Genomic DNA, 18078 nt, shown 5'->3' on the forward strand with positions numbered 1-18078 from the left:
TTGTCCCTAACTGAAGGCATTATTTGTAAGTGGTGCAAATTTTAGAGCCTAGTTAGAAGAAGGAGATCATTTGGGATGTGCCCTTGAAGGGTTGTGTTGGAACTTGGGTCTCTTTCCCGCCTCTTCTCTTTGCTTTCCTTCCTCCATGAGATGAGCTCTTCAGCTCAAGGCTAGTGTTCCACCACTTGAGCCACAGTGCCACTTCTGGTTTTCATGGATTTTCCTGCCCAGGCTGCCTTTGAACCATGATCCTCAAATCTCAGCCTCTTGAGTAGCTAGGATGACAGGCGTGAGCCACCAGCACCAGGCTTGTGTACAAGTTTTGATGCTGCAGGTTTTCGCTTTTGGGGGGTATAAACTGAGGAGCAGAACTACTGGGTCATATGGCAATTCTAAGTTTAACTTTTTGAGGAACTACTAAATTGTATCCCAAAGTGGCTGCTTAAGACGGATGTGGTAGCACATAGTTATAATCCAAGCTACTCAGGAAACAGAAGCAGAGCATCATGAGTTAAGGCAAGTTCAGGCAAAAAGTTAGCAAGAACTCATTTCAGCCAAAAATCTTGACAGTATGTACCCTTATCCTAGCTACAGTGGAGGAATAAGGAGAATTGTGGCCCAGGCCAGCCCACACAAACACTGCCAGTCTCTTCCTGAAAAAATAACTAGAGCAAAAAGGGTTGGGGATGTGGCTCAAGAAATAGATACTTGACTAGCATTCCAGGCCCTGGGTTCAATCTCTAATGCCCCTAAAATACAAAAACACAAAACAAAGTGGTTATACAATTTCATCATCTCCCCAGAAGCCTGAGAACTCCAATTTCTCCACGTCCTTGTCAACATTTAAAAAAATTGTTTATAGCCAACCTGCTGGGTATTGCAGTGGGATATTGTGGTTTTGACTTGCATTTCCCTAATCAGTCTTTTGTGTGTGCATATTATCATCCTTGTTTTTGCCATTTTATTGGATGTGTTTCTGCTCTGAAACCTGATATCTTTTGTGAAACAAGTACCCCTTAGAACCAGAGAGTTCTGATCATCCTAACTACTCAGGAGGCTGAGAGCTGAGAATCATGGTTTACAGCCAGCCCAGGTAGACAACTTCAAGAGACTCTTATCTCTAATTAACCAACTAAAAACTGGAACTGGAGGTGTTTCTCAAACAGTATAGCATCAACTATGAGTTTAAGCCCCAATATCAGCATGAGAAAGGGAGGGGGGGAAGAGAAAGGGAGAGAGAGGGAGAGAGAGAGAGGCAGGGAGGGAGGAGGGAGGGAGAGAGAGTGAGAGAATTCTGGGTTTCAGGGGATAGGTAGTCCTATATTCAAATCTCTTCTCTGTTTTTAATACTTCTATTAGCTTCATAACCTTGAGCCAGTTGTTTAACAGTATCAGTGTCTCTACTTACTAAATATGAGTTCCAGTATTAACTCAGATAAATCTATAACAAAGCCTTTGTGTGAGCCAGGCACAAAGCAATAAATTTTAGCAGTGAAGCTAGGTATGGTGGTTCATACCTGTTACACAACCAGAAACAGGAGTATTGTGATTTTTGAGACCAATCTAGTCTATATAATGAGTTCTAGGCCAGCTTGGGTTACTTACTGATACCATGTCTCAAAACAAACAAACAAAACAACAGCTGAAAACACCCCCCAAGAAACAAAACCCAAAAAATCAAGAAAACAAAACAACAAAAATATCTCACCAGTGACTCTCACTGGCTGGGAGGGGAAATTTCCTGCTTTGAGGTGTTTCATACCTCAGCTATTAGCTGCTTCACCCCAGTAACGTTTTTACAGAAGACCTGTGGATGCCAGGCATCAGCCTCTCTTCTGTTCTGTGGTGTGGTCAGTCTACCTCAGAAGCCTGGTGGGAACCAAGGCCAGGCCCTCAGATGTGACACTGGCAGCATAATGTCAAGTGTTGATGACTCTGTTGGGTAAATTCTATCATTTTTTCCAGTCTTGGCTCTTGCTTCAACTATCAGGCTGGTAGTGGCTCAAGGAACTTTCTCTGCCATCAGAGGCAGGGTGCTCAGGGTACAGAGGGGAGTGAATTAGATTTCCTCAGAACTTACAAGCAATAATATACACATGACCTTATTTTACCTACTTTATGAGCAGCTGGTAAGGTAGGTATTATTATTACATTTTCCAGACAGAAATTCCAAGAGGTCAATAACTTGTCTGAGGTCATACTTCCCACAAATGCTAGTGCCTGGCTCTAAGCCCAACTCTGAATTTTGAGACTGACTCTCTCCCCTAAGGGTAGAATCCCCTCCTTTCCTTCTTATGACCCCTGAATAAGAGGCACAAGGCACTCAGGAACTGTGGGCTCATTTAAATAACTACTTCCTATTCATCTGACTCCATAGAACTAACATTTCCCTTATCCCGAGCAGAGATCTGCCTCATGGGGGGGCCACAGAACAGCTGCTACTCCATCCTAGGCCATCAAAGCAGGGGTGCTCTGAGTGTCAGGCTGCTTGGCTTTGTCTCATTACTGAAGACTTCTTGCATCTTGGTTTTCCCCCAGTCTATGAGGTCCTAAAGGAAACAATATTTCTCAGTTCCTGGACCCAGTGTCCAATACCTGTCTGGACACAGAGGTCATGGATTGAGTCTGGGCCACCTCTTCAGATTGACATGCATTGTGACAGGTGCCCACAGAGCTGCTAATGACAGGGCCTGCTCAGGAGGAGCAGGGATACATCTCCACATGCCTGGGCCATAGCACTGGCACAAACTAGACCCCATAGCAGTGAGAATGGAAGAGTTTTGAGCCTGAGCCTACAGATCACCAAACCAAAATAGAAACCTGCTTCAGAGACAAATGGGGAAATGGCTGGAGGGCCCCTAGTGGGGTGCAGTACATCAGGGGCCTGGAGCCTCAGCTTCCTGAGAATCTTGAGTGGCCTCTGCTAGAATGGCCACCTGTCACCAGGTTCTCCTGACTCCTTTCTCTAGGAGTCAGGAAAGCCCAGCTTAGAGCTATAGTCTGGGTCTGGGTTTAGAGTTTTAGGCAGATGCTCCATACCTGTAGCTGTGGCTGCTATTGCTTAACCTCTTTTTGCCTCAATATTCAGTGAGTGACTTACTCATTTGTGTTTTTATTCATCTGTTCATTGGGCTCACCAGCTAGCACTTATACACTTCAGCCACAGTAAACAACCAAGTTGTAGAGTTAGGCGTTGAAATCTCAGTACTGCTGCTTTGGGAGAACCATTGTGTCTCACTGAGACTTCATTTCCTTGCCTAAGAAAGGGGAAAGATGGTAGCTTCTCTGGAGGATATTGGGATATTATGATGAGGCAATAGGAGGCTGGGCATGGTGGCTCATGTCCCAGCTCCTGAGGAGGCAAAGATTGAGAGGATAGAGGTTCAAGGCTAGTTCAGGTAAAAACTTAATGAGCTCTATCTCCAACAATAAGCTGGTCTTGGTGGTACTCTCCTGTCCTCCCAGATTTGTAGGAAGTATAAACAGGAGGATAAAAATCTAGAACTTACTGAAAAAAATAAATAAAGCCAAAAGTGCTGTGGGCATGGCTGAAATGGTAGAGCACCTGCTTAGCAAATACAAGGGGTTGAGTTCAAAACTCCAGTATTATTTAACAAAACAAACAAAACAAAACAAAAAAACAAAAAACAATCCAATGCCAGGCACATGGTGGCTCACGCCTGTAATCCTAGCTACTCAGGAGGCTGAGACCTGAGGATTGCAGTTCAAAGCCAACCCAGGCAGGAAAGTCCATAAGACTCTTATCTCCAATGAACCACCAGAAAACCAGAAGTGGCACTGTGGCTCAAATGGTAGAGTGTTCACCTTGAGCTGAAGAGCTCAGGGACAGCGCCTAGACCCACAGTTCAACCCCCATGACTGACAAAAGCAAACAAACAAACCCAAAACAACTCAACAGGATAATAATGCAAATGAAAACTGCCAGTGTAGAGCCTCAGAGGAAAAAGCAGAGGCGTGTGGTCTACACAGAGGAAAACCCTGCAGGCTCCTGGCCCTGTGCCTGGGCAGTGCCAGGGCCCTGGGCAGTGGTCTCCAGGGACAGTCACAGGATGAGACAGAGAACAGGCTCACACACAATTATTAGTTTCTGGCCAGGTGGCCCCTCCTTTTCTGGTAAACTAACAAATAGTGAGGAAATGAAAAAAAAAAGTAAGAATTTTTAAAAAGAGAATCAGATTGGGCCACCAGTGGCTCACACCTGTAATCCTAGCTACTCAGGAGGCTGAGATCTGAGGGTTGAAGTTCAAAGCCATCCTTGGCAGGACAGTCCATAAGACACCTATCTCCAATGAACCACCATAAAACTGGAAATGGAGCTGTGGCTCAAGTGGTAGAGCACCAGCCTTGAGTGAAACCAAAGCTAAGAGACATTGGCCTAGGCCCTAAGTTTTAGCTCAGCACAAAACAAAACAAAACCAAAAGAAGAAAAAAAAAAAAAGGAGAAGACTCATTCGGGGTCTTGGGTAGTATGGAATGAATCACTTCACTCACTCAGTCCTGGAGCAAGCACAGCCAGGCACACCTGTGCACACAGGTGTGCACACTCTCACATGCTGCACATTCTTACACATACACACCAAGGGCTTGCATGAACATGTAAGTGAACAATGGTCCTTAGTTGATAAAGTATCTTCTCTATTTTTAAATCTCATTTGATACAGTATTGAGGGTATCAAATTTCCTCCGAGTCAGCAAACAGCCACTCTAGAGTGGACAAGAGATGTGAATCCCACATAACTTCAGGAGGCCAGGGCCGAGTGCTGGGTCTTCAGCCTGCAGGTCTCTGCCCAATGGTCAGCAGAGAGTCCAATGGCAACATTGCTTTGCCCTCTCATAAAAAGTCATCCCTCAGGCTGGGAAGGTGGGTCCATGGTAGAGTGCTTGCCTCCCATGCACGAGGCTCTGGGTTCGATTCCTCAGCACCACATAAACAGAAAAAGCTGGAAGTGGCACTGTGGCTCAAGTGGTAGAGCACTAGCCTTGAGCTGAAGAGCTGAGGGATGCCACCCAGGCCCCATGACTGACCAAAAAAAAAAAAAAAAAAAAATCGTCATATCTAGACTCTGAGACTTGGTTTCCTCCTGTTCACATGGGGTCAGCTCCAGGCTGTGTTACATTGTCCTTCCTGCCCTGCCCATGTCCCCGGAAGCCCCGAGCATTCAGCCCAGCCTCCATCCCCTGAGGGACCCACTTCTGCCTTTTACCTGTAAGCTTTCAAATTCTCAGTAGAGACTATTGCGAAGAAGAAGAAACTCAGGCTCAGAGAGGAAATGTGCCTTGTGGTGTTCAGGACTCAAACTCAGACCCATGGGGCTTCAAACCCCATCTCACTATTCCACTCATCCACTGAGGCACAGCCCAGTCCCCGCGTCCCCCCCCCCCCCTCCTTTCCTGTCCTGTGGGCCTCACACTGCCATGCTATGCAACCTGCAAGCTTCAAACCCAAGCCAAAGGGAAGGAAGAAGCTGCCAGATGAGGGCGGTGTCCAGGCAGCGGACTGGCAAACTCACCCCTGGCTCCCCACTTGCCAACTGTGAGTGCTAGGATAGATGTAGAGCCCGGGAGCAGCCCCCCACTGTTGTGGGCTCCTGTGCCACAGACTGCTTCGCCCAGAAGTCTGAGAGGCGGCAGATGAAGAAACTTCTCCCAGGAGGGGAAGTGACTTCTAGCAGCCCTCAGCTCCCAAAGGCAGGGCCTGGACCTTTGCTACTCAAGTGCCTAACACCAAGGCTGACTCAGTCCCTACCCAGCTGGGAATGAATCACTGATCCCTGTAACTGTGTGCACCCAAAGATGGGCACCCTTAGGCATGGGTTGGCTGCTGGGAGAATGAAAGGAGGAGATATTTTAAGGTCCAAGGCCTGGCAGAGGGATGGCATATACCTGATGCCCATTGCCCTCACCCCAGCCCTCTTCTGGCCTCTCTTAAGTCAGAACTGAGCCTTGATCCAATTCATCACTGGCACAAGGGACAATTAAGCTTTCTTTCCTCAGCCAGTGGGAAAAAACTAAGATATCAGCATGAATGGCTCTGTCTATGGCTCCAACCTTGTGGGTCCAGACACCTTCTGAAGGTCCAAATCACCCTCAGACGGAGGGCAGGGCTGAGCCTTCTTCAGCCCCAATCCATTCTTGAGCTTATTCCAGAAGAAGAGAAGGCAGCTGGGGTATCCTCATGGGCAGATGGGCTAGCCGGCCAGATCTTTCTATCGCTTCCTCTCCCTTTCTTTACCTTTACTCACTGGGCATCTGCTGTCTTAAGGTGGTCAACACTACCTAAAAGGCCCCAAAGTCCTTGGTCTGGAGGTTCTAGCCTGCATTCTAGCAGAAGAGATGAATTTACTTGTTAACAAAGAACATGAGGTTGGAGACCTGGCTCAGGTGGTAGAGTGACAGCCAGTGAGCGAAAGAAAGTGGCAGATACTAAGTTTGAGTCTTAGTCTCAGAAGAAAAATAAAAACAAATATAACAAATAGCAGAACAGATAATGATAAGAGTTAAACCTCCCATCAGTGAGACAGGCCCCATCTGGACTTGCTAAATCCCTCCCTCCTCACACTACTTCCTGTCCCTCTCAAGAGAAGCCCACTCAGCCTGGAGGAAACTCTGCCCCAGCCTTGGAGCCCCAGCTCTGTGTTTGACCCAGCTTTTACAGAATCTCAGCCGCAGGGCCGGGACTGAAGCAGGGCTTGTCCAATACAGCAGCAGCTCAGGATTGCCCTGGGTTTGGTTTGGAGCATCATGAGTCTGCCTTCTGCTCTGGGTCCTGGGAACCTAGTGAAACCTTGGTACCCCATTGTGGAGAGAAGAGCACTGAGCCCAGACAGGGAACATGAGCTTGTTTGAATTGCATACCAAGGCAGAGGTATTCTCATGTTCCTTTTCTAGCATGTACACAAAGTTGAGCCTCACAGCTGAGTACCTCAGAGAGCACCAGGTAAGGTGGGGAGTATTCCTATGTGGAGACAACTTGGTTGTCCTAGACACCCCATCTTCTGGAATCTGAGCCACTCTGAATTCTCATCCTCTAAGCATTTTCTCCTAATCTAGGCTCAAGGTGGTTTGGTCAATTCTGTGTGTGTGTGTGTGTGTGTGTGCACATGCGCGCACGCGCGCGCATGTAACAAATTACCAGGTTTTGAACACAGAGTCTCACACTCTTGCCTCTTTTGCTCAAGTCTGATGCTCTACCATTTGAGCGATGCCTCCATTTGTAGCATCTTGCTGGTTTATTGGAGATAAGAGTCTCACAGACTTTTCTGCTGGGGCTGGCTTTGAACTGTGATCCTCAGATCCCAGCCTCCTAAATCGCTAGGATTTCAGGTATTGTATGCCATTGACCAGCTTAATTCTTAATTTGCTGTGGCCTCAAGCAGTTCTCATCCCTCCCTGGGCCTCAGTTTCCTCATCTGTCAAATAGAAGAAGCAAAGGGTGTCATGAAGAATGTACAGGATACTGGTAAGAAGGCAGTTTGCCACTTTTAAGTGCCATCAGATTACAAAGTTGTTATAGGTGAGGCTGAAAGCTAGTCCCCTCTCTATATTTTAGAGTTCTAGAAAACTCCTAGTATGGGCTCATGGCCCAGAAGGAAATAATGGAAGGTCCACTTCAGAAAAGACAAAATCCCCTCTAGTCCCAACTAGGCTTTCACAGGAAGACCCCTCTTCTGTCATTGAGATGAGGTGAGGGGAGAAAGACAGGAGAAGGACAGACTGGCAGGCTTGGGAGGAAGAGGTATTAGTCCCCCAGTAGCTGAGGGTCAGGTCCTCAAATGGTCCGTGCACATGAAGGTGCAGAGGCTTGTCAGCCATAGCTATTTCTGAGGTGTACTGTTGGGGTGGCTGTCAAGCATGATGCGCACAGGATGTCTACACTTTGGCTCTGGGACACACTTTTGCTCCTGCACGTTGTCCATGGCTGCTTCTCTGCCTGTGTCATGTACACCAGTCACTCCAGTGCATAGGCTGTGTTTCCCCAGCCTACAATCCTTACCACAACCCCAGGTCAGCCTGGATACCATGAGAGATTTGTGTTGTTCTTGGGCATTGCAGGCTCCTGATTTTTCCCACAACAAAAGCAGTTATATAAGAGGAGGAGGAAGGCTTAGTGGATTAACTGGATCCTCCCAGCTCAGCACTGGGTGTAGGCTCTAGGGAAAGGGGGAGGGGTGCTCAAGGTCAAAGCCCCACTGTCCTCAGATCCCATGGACTGTCCTCAGATCCCTCCTCAGCCACTTCCCTTCCCCAAGTCTGCAGCAGGATCCCCAGGGCATCTGTAGCCGTAAGTCAAGTGTCATGGAGATGATACTCCATACCAGCTAGGCCACCCTTATAACCTGGCCTCCCAAGATCCTGCCCCTAGCAGCCACTGCCTGCCGTCTCAGGGTCCCCTCCAAGTGGAGCTGGGCTCACTGTTCATACTAGCACCTCATTTGGTGGGTCTCTCACTTCCTGAGCCCCACTCACCCTCTGTAGACTCGAGCACTTTCCCTCACAGAGGACGAGGGCTGAGACCAGCCTATGACCTGCAATCAGCCACTGGCAAAAATGGTCTGGTGTGTATCCCAGGCCCCACTGGCCCCTTGCTGCTTCCTACAGTGGAGAGAGGCCACACTACCTTCAGCCCTCCATCCGAAATAGGTGACTCCTGGCCCCCAGTGTGCAGGAGGAGACATATTTCCTCTAGACCAGAGCCCAACAGGCAGCAAGCTGACTGGTATTCTCAGAGAGGGGAGGCCAGGGTCTGAAGCCAGCTGTTGACCATCACAGAAAAGTGCAGAAGGAGCCAAGCTCCATTGGCTCATACCTGTAATCCTAGCTACACAGGAGGCTGAAGTCTGAGGATCAAGGTTCAAAGCAGATACATCTGAGAGACTTTTATCTCCAATTAGCCACCAAAAATCTGAAAGTAGAGGTGTGGTCCAAGTGGTAGAACACCAGCCTTAAGCAAAAAAGCCAAGTAAGAGTATGAGGCCTTGAGTTTAGCATCTCTCTCTCTCTCTGTCTCTGTCTTTCTCTCAAAAAAAAAAAAAACCCACAGAGGGGCCTAGCCACCTAGACACAAGCTAAGAGTCTGTGCCCAAATGTCACCACACTGAGGCTTGCCCAACACGCCCAGACCTCCACACATTGATCCACACCACACACCGATACACACCACACACCATCTGCACCCATCTCCCCAGCATTAGAGCTTCGCTCAGCCACAAGGTGCATGGGAGAAACTTCCAGAACCTCTAAAGAGATAGAAAGAGACTAGCAGAATCCTTAGACAAATGCCAGGCCTCCTGCTGCTTCCCAGAGAAGTTAGGAGTGTTCCCATCTGGCAGTTTGTTGCCTGCCCCACCCCTCCACTTCCTCTCATCTTACACAGCCCAGGATACTCAAAGCAGGTAGAAGTCCTGTTGGGAGTATAGCCTCCATTGTACACAATCAGCTGCAAGGCCCAGTTGCCACAAACTCAAAATGTGGCTTCAGACTAGTGGCTCCGAAAGGGCATAAGATGGGCTAGTAGGAGTCCTAGCAGGATCAGGGCCATTTCCAGGCAGAGGGTCCTGTCCACATCCTCAAGCCTCAACCCTCCATCCCTTCACCCCATGCTGGGGTCTTCTGGGTGCTGGTGATAAGAGAACCTAGGTTCTCATTGCCAGTTCTGCTCATGGCAAAGACATGGCAGCAAGGAGACCAGGCTGGCTCCTCCACTCCTGGCCCAGCCCCACTTAACCTTTCAGAGGGACTGAGGTGTGAACTCTGCACCTGGAGCACTGACATCACATGGAAGTGGAAGTGTTTGAGAGCCCCACCCTGACCTGCTGATCAGATCTCCAACATTTTCTGCACTCACCCGAGTTTGAGGAGATCAGATATTAAACCTTCCCAGTGATTGGCTGGGGAGGGCCCCAGCCTATTAATGTGGGTCCTACACATGGCAAACATTTGCACAGTTCTCACCATGACCCTGGAGCTGTTTGTTCTGAACACTAAGATTAGCTCAACTTATCATCCTACATCATCTAAGATAGGTACATCTGTTATCCCATATTACAAATGAGAATCAAGGCTCCTAGTGGTTAAGAAACTTGTTGATATTCTTACAACCAATAGTACCAAAATCAGGATTTGAACTCAGTACTTTAAATCAGTACACGGCCTGGTGTAGCAGGCAGTTTCTCCATGTCTACACAATGTGGCAGAAGAGATAGCAGAGAAAATCCAAGAAGCAAGTGGAACCCCTGGAATTTAGGAAATACTGGGCTTTTCCTATTGATTTCTTGAGAATTTACACCTCAGTCCACAAGGGACTGGACAGCTCAGATAATGGCTGAATATGTCACATGATCTTATTAGGGAAAGGGCAGGAAATAAATAAATACAAACAGGTGCAAAAACCAAGACTAAGATGATGACTAAGCCTCTTAGAAGCCAACTAAAAAAGAGCAGAGGAAGGATTTATGGCTCTCTCTCTATGATAAGAAGGGGGCAAATATTTGCCTGAGGAATGGATCCAATCACAGGGATAATCCTGATTGATCTTCCCTGTGTAGTGAGCAGGGGGGTGGGGCAATCCAGATCAGAAAGCATTAACAAGCACCAACTGTGTTCAGACTACACTGAAGACATGGACACATATAACAGGTTAAAACTATGTTGTGATTCTGGCATTCCAGGGGCTCCCACTCAAGATAAGAGAGACACAAGCAAAGAGACCACCACAGGGCACCAGAAAAGAACAAGGCTAATGATCTTTCAGAGCCTCCTGTATAGATCCCACACACAAGCGATACACCATTAGGGCCGTGCACATGATGCATGTGTGCACGCGCATGTGTGCGTGCACGTGTGTGTGTGTGTGTGTGAAAAAGAGAGAGAGAGAGAGAAAGAGAGAGAGAGAGATGGGCTAGAAGCTTTGACTGAGCCTAAGAACACTCTCAAGAACATGATGAAAATGCTATCTTCGCCAAGCCTGCTTTGGCCTTTGTGTTTCACTCCCTTGGGGAGCAGAGCACTGTGGAGGAGACATCATCTTTTGGCCTTGCCTCCGTGGAATGAGGACAGCAGAGTCAGGTGTTTTGCAGAGGTGCAAGGCTGTCTTCTTCGGAACTAGCTGTTGTGGATGGTACGAGGGCATTGTGCTTTCCTCCTTCTGGCTGAGGTGCTGGGCACTGGGACAGGGATGATAGGGTGATGAGACTCCCCAGGGATGATGATATAGGGAGATGGGGTGATGAAGGGGAACCTTCAACCTGGAAGTTAGTAGGAGTTCAGGGAAGAACTAGAGAATGGGCAGAATAGTGCCCCTGGGTGTGTGTGTGGGTGAAGCCCCTCATTAAAACTGATTTTGCCTCTCGTGAGCTTGTATGTTGTCCTTGCTCTCCAACCCTCTGGTAAGGCCAAGATCAACCATGTTCAGGGAAATGGAGGCGGAGCCACAGTGAAAAGAGGTGGTGGGGAGACAGCTGTGACTCCCTCACAGGGCTGAGGGAAGATACCTGTGATACACAGGAACCCCAGGGATTTCTGATATGTCTGGGAGGGGCCTGAGCTGTGCCTACAGCATAACCAAGCTCACAAGGGTCATAAGGGCCAGGGCTGGGGGTACCATTCCTGCTAAGAGGCAGAGAAGAAGGAAGGAAAGAGCAAGAGTAAGGTATGCATGGATCCAGAGCCATAAGTGGCTGGAGAGGTTGACCAGGGTCTCCTGGATGTGCCCTGGACACTTGGGAATTGGAGAGATGAAGCTTCCCCAGAGTAACCGGGAGCCATGGGATGGCTGTGAGGAAGGAAGAGAGCAGACAGGTCAGTACTGGGGAAGCCCTTAAGGGGAGAAGAGGAGGCTAAGGAGGATTCCAGAGCTGGGCTGAGATTCCAGGAGTGGAGACCAAGGGCCTAGTGGAGAGATATTGGAGGGAGGAGGGGAAGGTACAGTGGGATTTGGTAACTAAACGGAGGAAATAAAGGAAGAAACTTAGATGTGCCCTCCTGCCTTAGTGGCTGTGAGGACAGAAAACACACAAGGAGGACTGAGCACAGCACAGCTTCCCTCTTTGGAGGCCTGATAAACGAGTGCTTCTCATCCATCCTAATGCCTGCTTAAATGTGGGTCACTCCCATGTCACCCCATATCAACCCCTTTATCACCTTTGGGGGCTCCTTCCTGCCACCCCAGCTTCCCCTGAAGCTATAGCTCCTTCCTATTCAGGGCTGGGCTGGTTGGCCTAAGTGGTGCTGGGTGGGAGGTAATGCACAGAGAGTTCCTGCCTCCATGTAAAGTCTACATCAGTCCTGGGCTGTCCCAGAGGATAAGCCCTCTAGGCTTTTAGTTCTGAGATCAACTTCTCATGTTGAGTCTGGAGAGGGGTGAGGAGGAAGATCATAATCATTACTCGATTTGTAGTATCTTCACCTCTACTCATCAGATCATTCATTCACTCACTAGTCACTCATTCTGCTATGGTCTGTGGACCAGGCAATCACTGCACTCCTGAATTCCTCAGTGTGGGAGAAGCGGGCAAGCCATTTTGGTCCTGCATATCGGTTTTCTGGGTAAGGAAAGTGGGGTCGAGAGAAAGGAAGGGGTATATTCAAAATCATGTTCTTAAAGCTGGCTATAGCCCTGGTTAAATTCAAGTCTGCCTGCACTTACAGCTGCCTGTCTTAAGAGGAGGGTGTCTTAGAATGTGGCTTGCCTTTCAAGGTCTTTTCAATACTGTTTCTTGTTCTTTCTCTTTCCTCTTGATGCATGGCTCAAATGGCAAGAGCACTCGCCTCGCAAGCACAAGTTCCTGAGTTCAAACTCCAGTATCACCAAAAAAAGGTTCAAGTTTCCTCTTAATATTGGGAGAGAGCGGGGAGAATGATGGAAAGGGTAGCACTGATCAAGATACATTGTACTCATGAACTGACAGGTTGAATTGAAACCCTTTGTACAACTACTTAAAGATAATTTTTTAAATTGGGGGAAAAAGCTTCCTCTCAATAATACTTGTAGGTAACCAGGACCCTACTATTCCCTTATCTTGAGAGGTGCCTATATTCTAGGATTTGAACCTTTTCCTTTCTGGGGCCAACTCTTCCCTGAGACCCACCAGCTACTGTAACCACCTGTACTTCTTCACAGGAGGAGTGCGCTCAGTGTCACTACCCCTGGAGCACATAGCCATTTTTTCCAGGGACTTTGTTTTACCCCAGTCTGGCTGAAGGTGAAAGGACCTTTCCTGAAACTCCTCAAATAATTCTGCCAATTATATCTTCCTTAGTAGTTTATAAACTTGAAGGGATCAGGTTGCCAAAGTCAGGGTCCAAATCCTTGAGCATTTGGGCAGAAATGAGGGAATGTTGCAGTTGGACTACAGTAGAAGATTGGACTTTGGATTATAGACTTTTAGAATGTTTGACTTGCTGGAGAGTTTTAGGGCCAGTACTAGAGTCATAAACAATTATGACCAGAATTGTAGATCAAAAGAAATCAGGGCTGGGAATGACGCCGTTACTTGATTCTCCCTTCTTAATAGCCAATACCAAAGAAGTTAGTGTGTCAGGCCTGGGCAAGACCCTTTCTGGCCTGTAGGAATTCATCCTCCATCCTTCAGACTCAACAAGCAGCGTTCAGAGCCTCAGAGGGCAGAAGCACTCTTGCCTAGTGACAATGGACAGCAAGGACAATGGTAGACCCTGCTCCACCAAGCCTCCCTCTCCCCATCACAGCACGCTGCCATAGGAAATATATAGAGATATATTTAGGCACCCTCCCCTCCACTGTTTCCACAGCTCCAGTACTGCCTTTTATGTCCCCTTGTCCTCTGAGGCCTCCAGGCACCTTCGCTAAACTGACCCAATAAAGTCACCAGGAATAGGGGCTTTTGCTCTGCCAACACAAACATTGAAACCTCAGAAACAAAGCTTAGCCTGAGGGGTCTCCTGCCTTCTTGGGCCTGCAGCTCAACTCCAAGTTCTCTCTTGCCCTCCTGGGACTTCTTGGTCCAGAGACCAAACATTTCACATCTTGCTCATCTTGACGTTCCTCATTCAAGCAGAGAGATCCCAGCCCTAGCCTTTGACAGTTCATAAACCCAAGTGTGGTTCAAGTGTGTGTGTGTGTGTGCACGTGTGCGTGTGTATGCACACACACATGCGTGCCCACGTGTGTCCCCTTGATGGTTATCAGGACAAATAGCACCCCCCCTCCAAGGCCCAGGCTGCCCTGCATTCCCCCCTCATTGCTCTCCCACGCTCCACCCTGGCTTTGCTGGAGACTTACCATTTTCCCTGTCCAACTTCATCCTTCCAGTTGTCACAGAGCCACTGAGAATGCAATAGTGACACATTTCTTGGGACAGGTAGCCCAGTGGGAGGCTCTCAGATTTCCACTTGCCAGCTCTGTGAGAAATGAGGTCCTAAGGTGTAAGGGACCCACATCCATGTAGGCTCTCCCTCACTCTCCCCACAGTTAAATAATTTTTACATGCCAGAGACCGCCAAGCCCAGGAAGTCATCATAACCCTCTAAGGTAAATCCTTTGACATGCCCATTCTACAAAGGAAGGAACTGAGACACAGAGGGACTTCTTCACTCCCAGCCCTGGGAAGTACCAGAGCGGGGTCTGAACCACACTAGGATGTCACAGCCACCTTGACCATCCTGGATGGCAGCCAGTGATGGCAGCCCCTTCCCTAGTCCCCTGGGATACTTGAAGTCTAGTAGAGATGAGCACCTTATTGACAGTCAGGGGTCCTCTTCAGAAGCCCAGCTCTCTTGCCTCTTCTCTGACTGTCTGTCACTAAGCAACACAGTGTCCACCTAGCCATGCAGCCATGTGCTAGGGAATTCTATTCTCTGCAACTCAGTTTGAGGGACTGGCAGGGGTCCCTATAACACAAGATAGATCAGTGTACCACTAGGCCTTGAGTCTACGCACTGGATGGTAATTTACCACAGCAATATTTTTGCATGTAAATAAAATGCAAAAATATTACAGAGAGGAATGTGAAAGCCACGGGGAATCCTGAAGATTAAAAAAAAAAAAAAAAAGACTGGGCTGGGAAGGTGGCTCAGTGGTAGAGCGTTTGCCTTGCATGCATGAGGCCCTGGGTTCTATTCCTTAGCACCACATAGGCAAAAAGAAAAAAAGCCGGAAGTGACGCTGTGGCTCAAGTGGTACAGCGCTAGCCTTGAGCTGAAGAGTTGAGGGACAGCGCCCAGGCCCAGAGTTCAGGCCCTATGACTGGACTCCCCCCCCCCAAAAAAAATACTGAAACTCCAAATCAGACTCAGATGGTTCATGCCTGCATATCCTAGCTACTCTGGAGGCTGAGATCTGAGGATGGAAGCCAGCCATGGAAGAAAAGACCTTAAGATTATGTCTCTACTTAACCAGCAAAATGCTAGACTGGAGGTGTGACTCAAGTGGTAGAGTGCTAGTTATGAACAAGAAAGGCAAGTGAAAGTCCAAGACCCTGAATTTATGTCCTAGTACTGGAACACATGCATACAAAATAATAGAGTCTTCAGAAAGGCTTCTCTGGGATGCACATGTGTGTGTGTCTGTGTGAGAGAGGGGGGGGGGGAGAGAGAGAGAGAGTACTATGCCTGGGCTCTCTGGTTATATTTTCTCCACCCAGATCCAACTTGAGCTCACCCAAGCCCTCAAAGCTGCTGGGTGGAAGGTGAGAGCCATCCTGGGTCCTGGCAGCTTTCTGTGGCAGCTCTGCTGCACACATGCTCCTCACCTCCATCATCTCGCTCAGTGCAACACAGGGACCACAGATGAGCCGCACAAGCCCCACACCTCACCATGGAACAACACACAGGCAGCGCCCCATACTACCACGGGTTCCTGTGTGTAGAACCCTGGGTCACCCTGGCAAAGTCACTCCCCGCTGTATAGATAAGTACCCCCACACACACACGCTTGCAGACAAGCACAATCCACAATCCCTTGGCCGCACGTGGCGCACTGGCACGCTGGCACACACCACTACCCCATCTCTCACAGTAATCGCATCCACCGTCCACGTCGCCCACACCTTCCTGGGAGTCACCATCGGGAATGTCACCAGGACCCTCCATGGGTCTGGAGGGGACTAGAGGACTCTGTACCCCACGCCTGGGCCCGGCACCCCAGTCCCTTGAATCCCTGCCGCGGGTGCGCGGGTGCGCACTTCCCTCACCTGCTCTGCATGGGCGCAGCTGGAAGAGGAACCAGCAAACTGAGTACAGGAGTGACGGAGTGAGGGGCCGCGTGGAGTGAGGGGCCGCGTGCGTCCCCTTAGGCTGCGGTCCCAAGTGTGTCTAGTGCCCGGAGCTGGGAGAACCAAACTGGCAGGAGGGCGGGAGGAGTCGCCTTAGCACCCGCGCTGGAGTCCCGCCCAGGCAGGACCGGGCTGGCTGCCCGGCCCCCCTCCTCCCCCGGGGGACAGGAGGCGGTGATACGAGAGAGGAAGAGGCTGCAGGCTGCAGGCCCATGGATCCTAGGGCAGGACTGGAAGCCACCGCTGGATTCTAGTCCCAATTCCCTTGAGACTCCTTCCCTTCCCTGGCCTCAGTTTCCCTCTTGGAATTAGTGTGGTATTTTTACAATTCTGAGATGGCGAAGGGTAGGGATTAAGCTGGGCGTGTGCTAATCATTTTATCTGTTTTTATTTTAATGCATTATCTTATGTAATTCTCAGAGTAATTCCAGGGGTGTCATGACCCTTATGTTACAAATGGGGAAGCAGAGGCACAGAGAAATGAAATGCTTTGTCCAGGATCACACAGCTGGGAAGTGTGAGGCCTGAGATTTGGAGCTAGGCAGTCTGACTCCAGGGCCCAAGTATACTGGAGGTGTGGCTTTACAGCATTTTCCACGTGGTGCACTGCTTCTGGGGGCTCACAGCTTGGTGCTACCCATCCATTTTGCAGATTGGGAAACTGAGGCCCAAGGGACATGGGCTTGTGTTCAGGTCACAGAGCTAGTGGGACCTGAGACTAAAGATAGTGGTGGAGTTGGGGGCACTGTTAGGAATGGTAAATATCTGGATGACATAATGCATGTCCTATAATACATATTCCTCCAGGTTAGCAGGTCTTCTGATTGTCAGTCTCCTTCCTTCTCTTCTCTCCTGTTATATTCTAAGCCCGTGCTGGTAGACAGTGACCTCCAAGTTCTCATCTCTGAACACACCCCTCCTCACCAACCTATATTCCTCAGACATCTCTCAGCACGCTGGTTAAACATTCCCATAACTTAACACAAACTGCAACTGCACATGTAGGACTCACTAAGAAGGAAAAATGAAGGACGAGATGGTACATTACAGTGAGAACGCTGGAGATCCAGGGAGGCTTCCCAGAGGAAGGGACAACTAAGCAGAGACCCGGAGGAAGAGGGAGGCGCCACCAGGGGAAGGTCGGGGGACAGTCTTAGGCTGAACTACTCAGAGGTCCCTTTACTTTCACCCTTCTTGAAGGACTTGCCCCCTCTGCTGCCACAGGAAAATAGTGATAAACTCAGTATTTAAAAAAAAACAAAAACAACTCTGGTAGTTGGGAAGGTGGCTCAATGATAGAGTGTTTGCCTTGCATGCATGAGGCCCTGGGTTCGATTCCTCAGCACCACATAAGCAGAAAAAAGCCAGAAGTGGAGCTATGGCTCAAGTGGTAGAGCGCTAGCCTTGAACTGAAGAGCTGAGGGACAGCGCCCAGGCCCAGAGTTCAGGCCCCATGACTGGCCAAAAAAAAAAAAAAAACTCCCAACAACTCTGTTCAATCAAAAGCAAAGGCAAAAGATTATAGAGTGAGAGATCATTGCAAAACATATAACAAAGTATTATTTTTCAGTGTATAAAAAATAATATGGGCTGGGAAGGTGGCTCAGTGGTAGAAGTGCTTGCCTTGCATGCCTGAGGCCCTGGGTTCAATTCCTCAGCACCACATAAGCAAAAAGAAAAAAGCCGGAAGTGGCGCTGTGGTTCAAGTGGTAGAGCGCTAGCCTTGAACTGAAGAGCTGAGGGACAGCGCCCAGGCCCAGAGTTCAGCCCCATGACTAACCAAAAAAACCCCCAAAAAACAAAAACAAAA

General features: G+C 48.8%; 1 protein-coding gene across 3 annotated transcripts in view; it reads right to left on the reverse strand.

The window, feature by feature from the left end:
• Window positions 1-16313, reverse strand: part of P2ry6 (pyrimidinergic receptor P2Y6) — a 40039-nt gene extending 23726 nt beyond the window's left edge. For 2 of the 3 annotated variants that reach the window (XR_006149043.1, XM_042690496.1), the window contains exon 1: window positions 16188-16313. The gene's annotated coding sequence lies outside the window, so the exon portion shown is untranslated. Of the gene's footprint in view, window positions 1-14278; window positions 14398-16187 lie in introns of all 3 variants that reach the window. The other variant, XM_042690503.1, reaches the window with a different exon arrangement.
• Window positions 16314-18078: the final 1765 nt, after the last annotated feature.

This window comes from Dipodomys spectabilis, unplaced genomic scaffold, assembly GCF_019054845.1.
Source record: "Dipodomys spectabilis isolate Male_0828 unplaced genomic scaffold, ASM1905484v1 ptg000003l, whole genome shotgun sequence".
In the NCBI taxonomy this organism is placed as follows: Eukaryota; Metazoa; Chordata; class Mammalia; order Rodentia; family Heteromyidae; genus Dipodomys; species Dipodomys spectabilis.